The following is a 13,069-nucleotide window of genomic DNA, read 5'->3' on the forward strand; positions in this document are numbered from 1 at the left end:
ACCAAATACGCCATATAATCCCATATATACTAGAAGATGAGACAAAACAATGGGTACACCTAGAGAGGGACACAATTGAAAACACCTGCACCACAACATACCCACTCCTCCCAAACAAACTAAAGAAAATTCCCACAACACTTAACAGGTACACACAGACCATGCTCAAAGTATGGAAAACACAAATAGACAAACTATCCCCAACCCCATCCCCACTAATCCCCCTGGCGTACCACCCATTATTCCACCATGCAGCACAAAACCTCAAGATAAAAACCTGGCGAACCAAAGGCTTATATCGCCTAATAGACTTTTATAAAAATAACAAACCCTTGTCAACACAAGAAATACAAGACAAACTAGAAGACACCCAAATGCCCTGGTTAACACAACACCAACTACATGCCCTCTTAAACAACCCAACAGTAAAATCAGCAGCAACTAGGCCCCTGACAACCTTCGAAAACCTCCTCCTAACAACAAAGGGAAACGGTAAAGGGATGGTATCCGCAATATACAAAATACTACTCCAAAATCCCGCAAATCCCCGAGACGCAATCAAAAAACAATGGGAGAATGACATAGGCTATGAGATTAACCCCACTCAATGGACCAGAATGTGGTCTAAACCCCCCTTTAAATCCATATCAACGAAAAGAAAAGAACTCACACTGAAACTCACCTACAGGTGGTACCTAACACCAAGGAAACTAGCGCTAATACACCCAGGAACCTCACCAAAATGCTGGAGAGGGTGCACCTCCACAGGCACATACATCCACATGTGGTGGGAGTGTCCCAAAATCCAACTATTCTGGACAACAGCCATACAAGAAATATGTAAAATAACTATGCAAGTAATAGACATCACCCCAGAATTGGCCCTACTAAACATCTTCCAAGACAACAATGCCCATTTACACCACAAAGAACTCATAACCCACCTGCTCTCAGCAGCCAGAAACACCATAACCAGACACTGGAGAGACCTGTCAGGAGTAAGCATGGACCAATGGTACCAAATAGTATGGGAAACAGCCCTACTAGAAAAATTAACTAACAAACTGAAAATGACACGGGGACAAACAGAAGAAGACGCCTTCACCCCGGTATGGCTCCCCTTTATCACATACACAGCCCAACAGGACAGTGACAATAATCCACCAACAGCATACAAATCAATATGGCTAACCTGATCCAAAACACCCACCCACCTCACCCACACACGAAAACAAAGATCACCACAGCCAATCACAAGCAAACAATCACACCCTAGGCCAACCCCAACCTCTCTCACCACCAAAGGAACACAAGTGAACAACACAAGCAACGCTGACACCAAACTCTACATACATTAAACATAATAGAAACACCGCCACCCAACCCCACCCCTATCCATCCTCCCTCTCTCCACCCCTCTCTCTTTTTTCTTTTTTCTTTTCTTCTCCCCCTAATGCCTCAACAAATGAGACGGATTTGTAAAAATGTTACATGGGAAAAAAAATACGAGGCACTACACTTCTGTAAAACAAGCAAATCCTGAATAAAATATATATTAAAAAAAAAATAAGTAGGGTGTGAGCGCTACAGAACTCTCCTCACTTATATTCCTAAACAAAGTTGGTGGCCATTACTAAAACTCATGGTAGCAAATTCTATCATTTTAGTGTGGGTTGCCAAATTAAGCATGACACTATATTGCATTAATGTGATTAATGTGTCTAGGTTTTGAGCCTTTGGGAAGCCTAACCCTTTCCTCACATGTTTAAATCCCAATGAAGATCATCCCTCATCCCATCCTTTCCAGTGAAGTGGCTATTATTCATTGGAGGGAAATGCAATGCTATTGCCAATTCAGTGTAGCAAATAGCATTCTTCAGTCCCTATAGAACAAACTAGATATTACACAGGAGATGCACAAATAGTTTCCCAACACTGGTGATTGCCAGCAGTAACAACCAGTGGCTTCGATTTAGAACAAATGGCCTTCCAAATGGTATTGGACTACTGTTCCCATGACCCTGACCGTTGGAATGCTGGCTGGGGCTAATGGGAATTGTGGTGTGACAACAGCTGGTGGGTCCCTGGCTTAGACAGAGATCATATATATTCATGTCAGATAGATTTTTTCAAGAGCTTTTAGCCATGATAGCTAAATGGAACTTCTGTGTTCAAAGGCAATGTGTTTCTTAATATTAGGGGTTCCCCCCCACACAAGCAAGGCGCTCACCCACCACTTGTCCCCCCCCCATTTCTGAACTCTTGTCATGAATATATGCTGTTCTTCTTCACCCACCTAGAAAGATACTTTGCCCCTCTGTTCCCCACCACACCGCCCAAATTTCCCCGTTATGCCACTGATTATTTCCCATGCTCTGTGATGCTGTAAAATAAGAGGAAATCCAAATATACCAGAGATGTGGCAATCCCATGCACAGGGAAATTTCTGAGCTTCACGGAACTGCAAAACCATTCATCACTTGACAGTGAGAAAAAATAATGAGAACCACAGCAGTTAACTAGCTCTTAGCCAACACCCAGCTTTCCGAGTTGTCACATCTGAGTTCCTCCATGGCTTGTGATTGTGGTTTCCTTCTTAATTGTGTGATTGGCTGAACCTCCTTGCAAGTGGGTAAAGGAGGGGGGAGTCGTAAGTGGTGAAAGCCTAGTGTGACAGTGAATGGCTTTGAAAAAAAATATACTTTGCAAGGGTCTAGTCTGAAGGAGAGAGTGAGGCTGGTCATGTGTCATGGAACTCCATCATAGTTTTACTTCGTAAATTCTGCAAGGACGAGATCTAGTAAAGAGGAGCAAGTCACCTCTTTTTTCCAGCCCAATCTGCTACCAGAGGTATGTGGTTAATGCTTGATTATGATTAATGAACATTAGGCAGAATGGGTAAGACCTGCAATAAAGGGCTGCAATACACTGTGATCCTGCTGAGTGCTCTAGCCAGTGGGAATGGGGGAGAGATTCAAAATAGTTAGCATAACCTATATAATTCACACTTTCCAAAATAATACGTGGACCAAAACATCCTTAAAAATTTGCACTTTTCTGAATTTTGCACTGCTGTTCTGCAGTCAAGCAACAGGTACAAAATGCATATACTAGGGAAAATTGCATACAAATGCGTAAGTTAGGCTACATTCATGTTAAAATGCTGGTGAATTTTCATGCAGTCTTAAAAAAAAATACAGACTGATGTGGAAATGTGGAGAATTGAACTTAAGATTGGACAAATGAGAAACCGCTAGATATTGAAATTGACAGATTTGTCCATCTCTACTAGCCAGCCATGTTTTATTTCAGGATATTCCATTCCATTCTGCCTCTCCCACCAAAGTTTTCTATTTCTTTCTCCCCCACCCCCTGCATTCCCTGGGTGCTGAACATGCTCAGTCTTCACTGGGATGGTTTTTGGGGGGAGGGGGGTCCCCCTGGGTTTACATTTCCAAACAATTCCTGCCCCCACTTCTGCAAACCTTGGGGTTTGCATGTTGATAGCTGCCTGTTGTGTCCATTTTGGCAACATTCCTGTCATAATTCCACATCTGAGCGCACTGTTAGGGTCGAAGCAGATGTGATACTTGTCACATAGCTTACCGCTGCAAAGTTAGCTTTTATTTAACAAATAGCTGGTCTTAGGACAGGGTGAGGTTTGTTTGTGTGTGTTTGTGTGTGCACCATGACCCAGACCAGGACTATGAGTTGAGAGATGGGGGGGTGTAACTCTTTGCCGCTTCCACAGTGGTAATCAGAATCCTCCCCCCACCCCCCAGCAGCTGCTATGCTGCAAATGAGAGCTTCCACTTGTTGCAGATGACAGGTGCAATGGCTCCTGATTCAGAGTGAGACTATGGTGGCACAAGGGTTAAAACCCTACTCCCCGCACAGTCTCAATCTGACACCCACCACTACTGCCAGCTGAACCTAAAAGCTAAGCCAGCAGCTTGTCCTTGTGCTGCAGTTTTGTTAAATAAAATAAAGCGAGACAGCAGCACAAGGACAAGCTACTGGTTCAGCCCTTAGGGTATAGGCAGGAAAATACATAGAAGAAAGTTAGGCAATGTAGAAGAGAATCCAGCTTCAAACCAGCACAAAGTAGCCTTAACCCTGGAAAGCTTTTCAGCTGTACATGTGGGGATAGTTTGGTCTGGGTCATAAATTGACCAAATGACTTTGTATTTGCAGTTAGGGCAAAGGGAAGAGAAATAGGCTGTTGAGACTTGGTCCCCAAACAAACATAATCAGTTCTTTGAAAGTCATTCTTATGAGTCTTCTCAAATTTCAAAGGACATTATACCTAAGGGAGGCAACTGCACCAGGATGTGGCATGGTGTGAAAGTAGGTCAGGGGTGGCTCACCTGTGGCTCTCCAGGTGTTGTTGAACCCCAGTTCCCATCAGATCCAGCCAACATAGCCAATGGTCAGGGGTGACGGGGTGTGTGGTGTAGTTCAGCGATATCTGGAAGGCACAGGTTAGCCACTGCTGTAGCAGAGTATCTGCCGTGCAGAAACTTCATTCTAACCCCCCCCGCCTCGCCACCCTGCTGTATTCTGCTGGTTTTGCACAGTATGAGAAGTTGGTTGGGTTCTTTTTTTATCTCCCCTTGCACAACAAACTGTTGCTCTTTCAATGGGAGAGCTATTCAAAGCAGATGAGGGGATCACTGTTATGTTTATAGTTCATCCCTTCTTCTTGTTGTACTTTGAACGGCTTTTTTCAACTTGTTGAATTGTCTGGAATGATTCCTGCATTGCAGGGGGTTGGACTAGATTCCCCTTGGGGTACCTTCCTTTTCTATGATCCTAAGTGAGATGAAAGATGCCGCACATACAATGTCATTTTTACACTAGTGTGATATTCCCAATATTATGCATTATTGGAGTGGAAATAACAGTTTGTGTTGGATTAGAGCTCCTTCAAATGGCCCACCTTCCTGCCTACATTCTCTTCACTCTTTATTTTTTAAAAAAGAAAAAAAATTGGGGGAGTGTGATTTTATTTTCCTGTGTATTTTTTATTTTTGCTGCTCTTCTAATTTAACTTCTTGACTCACCGGGTGGATCACTCTGTTACTTGTGTTCCATCTCTCCCCCCCAATCTCCATTATCTCCAATTGGTTCAATTTACAGTTCTGGGTTATTACTATTTTTTGACAGAGTAAATTTAATCCTCTCCCATTCAGACCATTTTCTCCTTGTGGCAATGGGGCCATCCTAGAAATTAGCTAGCTGACTTAAGAGGCAGCAGAGTGCCATCAAACACAGGAAGCTGTAGCCAAAGCCCCATGATCCACCTGGAACAAAAAGGTCTGACGCAGTGTCAACTGCATGAGATTCCCATTCAGGCATTAATTTTCTCTTACTACCTTCAAAAATGCAATTTCTGGTGTAGGTAATTGCTGAAAGATGGCCTCGGTAATGCCAAGGGCTTTGGCTGTTCACTATTATTAGCTCCCATCAAATCTGCAGGGCACTAAGTTGTTACACCTGTTGTGATTATTGCTACTTCTCACCTTCCCCCTTCTGGGCTTCCTTTCAGTTTAAAATGCCGCCCCCCTTGTAGTAACCCAACTTTGACTGTCAATGCAGGTCATTGTCTGTCAATTCACCTGACTAGATGCCAACAAATGAGCTCACAGATGGCTTAAAGTCAGGAGTCCCCCAGCCTTTTGGGGCCTGCCAGGCACATTTGGAAATTGGTTGAGGGAATCGTGAAATACAGTGGTACTTCGGGTTACATACGCTTCAGGTTACAGACTCCGCTAACCCAGAAATAGTACCTCGGGTTAAGAACTTTGCTTCAGGATGAGAACAGAAATCATGCTCTGGCAGCGCAGCAGCAGCAGGAGGCCCCATTAGCTAAAGTGGTGTTTCAGGTTAAGAACAGTTTCAGGTTAAGTACAGACCTCCGGAACGAATTAAGTACTTAACCCGAGGTACCACTGTACCTTTTTTGCAGAAGAAAATCAAGCAATACTCAGAACACACACACACACCCAAAGAAACAGACAAAACAACTATTGGCCCCAACAATTAAAACACAGACAAAAGCAGACAGCATCCCCCCCCCCCAAATAACAAAAAAAACACCTATTTGATTTTAAAAATGGGATGGCAGGTGCTAAGTGGGGGGGTGCTTAAGGGCACTGTTGTTGTTGTTTGAATTTATATACTGCCCTCTACCTGAAGGTTCACAGCACAAAATCAAAATATAAAACCACAAAATAAATAATGCACACAGGTGCCACATTGGGGACCCCAACCTTAAATGCCTGCCTCTTCCAGTCACTCAACAACACACACACTTTTATTTAGCATTTTTTCAAAGCCATTTAGAATTTAAATTACTTTTAAAAATGATACAAAATCAGAACAATAAAGGAAGACTTTTAAAAACATTCCTTGTGATTTGGTGTATTTTTCAGGATCACCCTTGCTTGGTCTTCTCTTCCCTAGTAATAGTTCACATAATTCCATCAAAGGGAAGAAGGAAGCCTTTATTACTTCTGCTTTAATTGCCCATGAGTCCTGTAAACTTGCATTCTCATTATCATGATCCATTAGCCTGGGTGGATTAGAATGAATAAATAAGATGAATGTTGTTATTCTTAAGATGCGCATGTTGAGGCATTATTAAGAAGTGATATGACAGAGTCGTACAGCAGTGGTTCTCAAACGTTTTTCTCTGAGCCACACTTCCAAAATAAAAATTTCCTCCCTCAACACCCAATTTTTTATTGATAAATACATCGGAAAACAAAAAGAAACAACTCCTAGCAATGCTTGATTTATAACATAGAACACAACTACTTTATAATATGATCAGGGGACAGCCAGAAAGTATAAAACAATGCAGCTACATAAGTACATGAATCATTTCCAAAATATAATTATAAACAAGCCTTTTACATACTATGTGTGCTTTAAGTATTATACAAACTCAGTGAGAGGTGTGAGCTTGCTTTGCTGGGTAATCTCATTTATATTAGGTCTAATTTGAGAAAAAATTCATCTCCTCAATAACACAAAGAAGCCTTTCTCTTTTCTGATCTTGAAAATCCCTGCTCACAAGAATATGTCATTAAGAAATGTAGAAGTAGCCAGTACTCTTGAAAAGAGGCATGGATACTGTTTCTGCTTGTATATCCAAAATGAGTTTCATCACTAGGGCAGGCTTCCTCAAACTCGGCCCTCCAGATGTTTTTGGCCTACAACTCCCATGATTGCTAGCTAGCAGGACCAGTGTTCAGGGATGATGGGAATTGTAGTCTCAAAACATCTGGAGGGCTGAGGCTGAGGAAGCCTGCACTAGAGGCTTAAACTGGGCTGCAATTGACTTCTAGCTGTTGTGGCCATTGGTTGATGAAGATCAGCTATTATTCCATATTCTGCAAATAAAATAAAAAAATATTATACTATACTATACTAAAGTGAAATGTTTAAATATTTCTTTGGTTGTCCTTGAATCTTCCTGTCACGCTTGTCATCCTCTCCTGCCACACCCTTTGAGAACCAGTGTCGTTCAGCAAAAAGGCTTGAGCATAAATTTCAGTCGATTTCAATCTGCCAGATAGTGCTGCTGTTGCTGTTTATGCACGTGCTACATATGTTGGCATCTTTCAAAACCAATCTGATATTATATGACCTTCTGACTTGACGAAGGATGGGGAAACTTTGGCCTCTTGAATGAGGTCGTTGGGGGAGTGGTGCTGCCCAGAAGACTTGCAATCTGCTCCCAGCCTCGTTTGTGGCTTCTTCCCCCTGGGATCCTGCTCTCACTTAGCATGCCCTCAAAATAAATTTAATTTTTTTAAAAAAAATGTCCAGTAGCACCTTAGAGACCAACTAAGTTTGTTCTGGGTATAAGCTTTTGTGTGCATGCACACTTCTTCACAGAAGCTTATACCCAGAACTAACTTAGTTGGTCCCTAAAGTGCTACTGGACAATTTTTTATTTTTAAAATTAGTTTTATTTATTTATTTCGACTGCGTCAGACGAACATGGCTACCTACCTGAATCTTTGCACGCCCTGCCCTTTTAATCTGCTCTCCCATCTTCCACACCGTAGCCATGACTGGGTCCTCTGATAACAAGGAGGCGTTTTGCCCCTCCACGCCCATCAGATCTGATGGGACTCTTGCTAGTTTGAAATAAAAGCATACAAACATAGGAAACTCTCTTATACTGAGTCTGGCAACTAGTCCATATAGCTCAGTATCATCCATGCTGACATGCAGTGGCTCACCAGGACTTCAGGCAAGGGATTCCTCATCCTTCCTGGAGATGCAGCAGATTGGATCTGGGATCTTCTGTACGCAAGACAGTTTCTCTACCTCTGAGCTACATCCCTTCCCCAAACTGTACAGTGAAGTACAGTACAACACTGGTTGAAACTAGATAATAAAATAGCTGCAGTGGTTAATGGCTTTCAGCCTTCAGGATATTATCCCTGCAGTATAGGAAAGGACGTTATAGTGACTGTGTGGCCTTATTCAAATTCTTCCAGCATTGACTTCTGGCTAGATGAGCTACATGGAGCCTGCTAATTAAAGCAGCCATGGTTTTGTCCTTGTCATGGGAAAATGATCATTATCATCAAAGCTAGAGTCAGTGGAATACTGTTCTCCTGCAAAAAAAAAAGTCAAACCTCTAAAGAAGCGATTGCCTTTGCATTTGAGCTCTCTTTGAAAATGTAATTGTTATCATCAGATTAGGCAGGCCTTTTCAGAACCATTTAAATATAGCAGCAGAAGAGATTAACTTCAGAGGCTTGTTGAGAAATATACATTATTACGCCTCTGAGATCACAGGTCAGCTATGCAGAAATAAGAAAACAGAGAGTATGTTAGCAGCCTGCCTCAATTCCAAAGCTAGCATTGGTGGTGTGAACAGGGAAACACCATTTATTCTCTTAGTGGCAAGCACACATTATTTGCAAATAACCTTTAACCTTTAACATTGCAGAAATGCTAACACCTAATAGTAAGACTAATAGCTGGATGCCACCTATTTCCCCACCTTTCCTGCTCTTGTTTCACAGTTGTCTAAATGTATTTACCGCCACAGTTTCATTTAAAATAAGACACAAGCAACTTGTCTTTGTTTTCAAATATACTTTGAATTCATTACCATTGTAGCAAAGTGTTCTTCCCGTAATTGTCAAACAGAAAAAGCAGAAGTTTAACAAGTGCAGCAGGAGACAAATTTGTTAATGCTGCCTGTATAAATCCTAACATACTTTGAGCAAATTGCTCATTGGGGGAATCCAATGGTTTTATACTTGTAAACACATTTTTCCTTGGAAGCATGTGCATGGTGTCTTCCAAAAGCAGTATGTAATTGTTTTCCTGTGGAACTATCAACTGGTATTAGGCTTCAAGAAAAGAAAAGAAAAGAAAAGCTAAATGTCAAAACAGAACTCACAAATACCCTCTAGCTATTCAAAATTATATCTGTAAACAGCATAGGTGTCTATCTTGGTATTAAGCAGTATATAGAATTATTATTACTATTAGTAGTAGTGTTGGTAGTAGTATCTTAAATTACCTGCCACAAAAAGTGTCACTATGCTACTTACTCCTACTGTGGTAAGTACCCTTGATATTAACAAATGTGTCCTTTGTGCTTGAATTTCTGTGTTTTGGGTTTCCCTCGTACTTTGGTGCTGCTGCTCTTATGGTGTGCTTTGTTGCATTTTTATTAAGGCCAGCATGAGCACTTGGCATTCTAGCGCAGCTGCCAGGTCTATGGCACAGTCTAGCACTAATACTTTCCCTGAGATCACCTTTAAAACAACATTTCCAGCTCCCACCCACTATTTTGATTTTCCTAAATGCCCTGAAATGGCCCTAGTGGAGGCTAGACTTGGCTGATTTGCACTGCCTTTCCTTCCTAGCACTTCCTGCCAATGTAATAATAATAATAATAATAATAATAATAATTATTATTATTATTATTATTATTTATTTGTACCCCGCCCATCTGGCTGGGTTTCCCCAGCCACTCTGGGCGGCTTCCATAGAAACCAAAAATACAGTAAAATATCACAGATTAAAAACTTCCCTGAACAGGGCTGCCTTAAGATGTCTTCTAAATGTCAGGTAGTTATTTATCGCTTTGACATCTGATGGGAGGGTGTTCCACAGGGCGGGCGCCACTACCGAGAAGGCTCTCTGCCTGGTTCCCTGTAGCTTTGCTTCTCGCAATGAGGGAACAGCCAGAAGGCCCTCGGCACTGGACCTCAGCGTCCGGGCAGAAGGATGGGGGTGGAGACGCTCCTTCAGGTATACTGGGCCGAGGCCGTTTAGGGCTTTAAAGGTCAACACCAGCACTTTGAATTGTGCTCGGAAACGTACTGGGAGCCAATGTAGGTCTTTCAAGACCGGTGTTATGTGGTCTCGGCGGCCGCCCCCGGTCACCAGTCTAGCTGCCGCATTCTGGATTAGTTGTAGTTTCCGAGTCACCTTCAAAGGTAGCCCCACGTAGAGCGCATTGCAGTAGTCCAAGCGGGAGATAACTAGAGCATGCACCACTCTGGCGAGACAGTCCGCGGGCAGGTAGGGTCTCAGCCTGCGTACCAGGTGGAGTTGGTAGACAGCTGCCCTGGATACAGAATTGACCTGCTCCTCCATGGACAGCTGTGAGTCCAAAATGACTCCCAGGCTGCGCACCTGGTCCTTCAGGGGCACAGTTACCCTATTCAGGACCAATGAGTCCTCCACACCAGCCCGCCCCCTGTCCCCCAAAAACAGTACTTCTGTTTTGTCAGGATTCAACTTCAATCCATTAGCCGCCATCCATCCTCCAACCGCCTCCAGGCACTCACACAGGACCTTCACCGCCTTCACTGGTTCTGATTTGAAAGAGAGGTAGAGCTGGGTATCATCTGCATATTGATGGACACCCAGTCCAAACCCCCTGATGATCTCTCCCAGCGGCTTCATATAGATGTTAAATAGCATGGGGGAGAGGACGGAACCCTGAGGCACCCCACAAGTGAGTGCCCAGGGGTCTGAACACTCATCCCCCACCACCACTTTCTGAACACGGCTCAGGAGGAAGGAGCGAAACCACTGTATAACAGTGCCCCCAGCTCCCAGCCCCTCTAGACGGTCCAGAAGGATGTTATGGTCGATTGTATCAAAGGCCGCTGAGAGATCCAGGAAACACCTCTCACCTTTGTCCCTAGCTCGCCGGAGATCATCAACCAGCGCGACCAAGGCAGTTTCAGTCCCATGGTGAGGCCTGAATCCCGATTGGAAGGGATCCAAATGGTCCGCATCCTCCAGGCGTGCCTGGAGTTGTTCAGCAACCACCCGCTCAATCACCTTGCCCAAGAATGGAAGATTTGAGACTGGGCAATAGTTGGCCATACTGGCCGGGTCTAAAGATGCTTTTTTAAGAAGCGGTTTAATGACCGCCTCTTTCAGCGGATCTGGGAATGTTCCCTCACAGAGGGAAGCATTCACCACCCCGCAGAGCCCATCGCCCAGCCCTTCCCGGCTTGCTTTTATTAGCCAGGATGGGCAAGGATCAAGGAGATAGGTGGTTGGTTTCACGCGTCCAAGCAGCCTATCCACATCCTCGGGGGTAACAGATTGAAATTGATTCCATGCAACTTGACCAGACAGAGCTCTAGCACTCTCCCGCCCCGGCCCTGCTCCCACGGTGGTGTCTAGCTCCTTCCGAATATGAGTGATTTTATCTGCAAAAAACTTAGCAAAATCATTGCAGGAGATCTTGGGGTCTTTACAAGGCCCCAGTGGTAAAGGTGGTTCCGTTAAATTGTGAACCACCTGAAAGAGTCTCCTGCTACTATTTTCTGCAGATGCAATAGAGGCGGTGAAGAAAGTCTTCTTCGCCGTCGCTATCGCCACTTGGTAGGCTCGACGTTGAGCTCTAACCTGTGTCCAGTCAGATTCGGAGTGAGTTTTCTGCCACCGACGCTCTAGCCGTCTCAGCGATTGTTTCAGCACCCTCAGCTCCAAAGAAAACCACGGGGCTGTCCGGGCTCCATGCAATCGGAGAGGGCGCTTCGGAGCCAGACAGTCGATAGCCCTGGTTAACTCCGCATTCCTGCGGGCCACCAGGGAATCAGCTGAAAGGCCATCAACATGGGCTAAAGCATCCCCTACCACTCTCTGGAAACCATTTGGATCCATTAAGTGGCGGGGGCGGACCATCCGAATTGGTCCCACCTCCCTCCCTTCCTGGGAAGGACAATGGTTGCTGATACCTTGTCTAGGATGTACCAATCTGTTAAGTGAAGTATTGATATGTATTTTGCCTGAATCCTCAGCTGGAAGGGTGCCAAGGTAAGGAAGGGTGTGGCAAGGTATCTTGCTTTATCCTTCTCTATGTCAGCTCCGATACCTTTGTATCATCACTTTACAGGTAACCAGCCAATGGCTTGTGAGGCAGTTCTCTGGAGGGTTGCCAGCATCCCCAGCTGAATGCCACTGTGTGGTGGAGGGTACCTAGCACTCCACCACACTGCAAAGCGCCGTTTGAAGCACTATTGAATGTGTTCATCTTTCAAAGGATTAAATATGCCCATGCAAAACTTTGGGCGTTGTAATTGTTTAACTTTTCCCCAAGACTGAATAACAGGGGGGGGCATGGGGGGAGCTGCAGCCCTGCCAGCTGCTGAAGCTCAGGAGGGAACAATATTCCCACCAATATTCTCTGCACCAACTTCAGGCTTGTGCAGTTCAGGGGTTCACATTGGGCCCCTTTCTGGGAAAGGAGCAAGCTTTGGATTCAAAGTCTGCATCATCAACCCCCCTCTTCCCTTGTGACACCTCATTTTGGGGTCTTATAATTGTTCATTAGCACCAGTAGTGTGCCCCCCATTGCACTTTCAGCAGGCAGAGTAGGGATTACTTCAGAGCGTGGCCAAGCATGGCAGAAGGAGCAGCAGCAGCATTGATCTGAGGTTGCAATTGTTCTGCTGTTTATTATACTGCTGTTTGGCATGAAGGGTTGATTGGATACTTACAAGGTGTTTATTTTGCAATGTTGTCCAGTTTCATTTTATATTTGCTTTTCTTTAGTATAGTG

At 44.1% G+C, this 13,069-nt stretch overlaps 1 protein-coding gene across 1 annotated transcript in view; it reads left to right on the forward strand.

Moving 5' to 3' along the window:
• Positions 1 to 2,605: 2,605 nt before the first annotated feature.
• The window catches only part of GRAP2 (GRB2 related adaptor protein 2), a 56,224-nt gene continuing 45,760 nt past the window's right edge, over positions 2,606 to 13,069 (forward strand). Inside the window, exon 1 of the mRNA XM_081210880.1 lies at positions 2,606 to 2,850. The gene's annotated coding sequence lies outside the window, so the exon portion shown is untranslated. The remainder of the gene's footprint in view (positions 2,851 to 13,069) is intronic.

Source organism: Podarcis bocagei (genome assembly GCF_964188305.1).
Source record: "Podarcis bocagei genome assembly, chromosome: 10".
Classification (NCBI taxonomy): domain Eukaryota; kingdom Metazoa; phylum Chordata; class Lepidosauria; order Squamata; family Lacertidae; genus Podarcis; species Podarcis bocagei.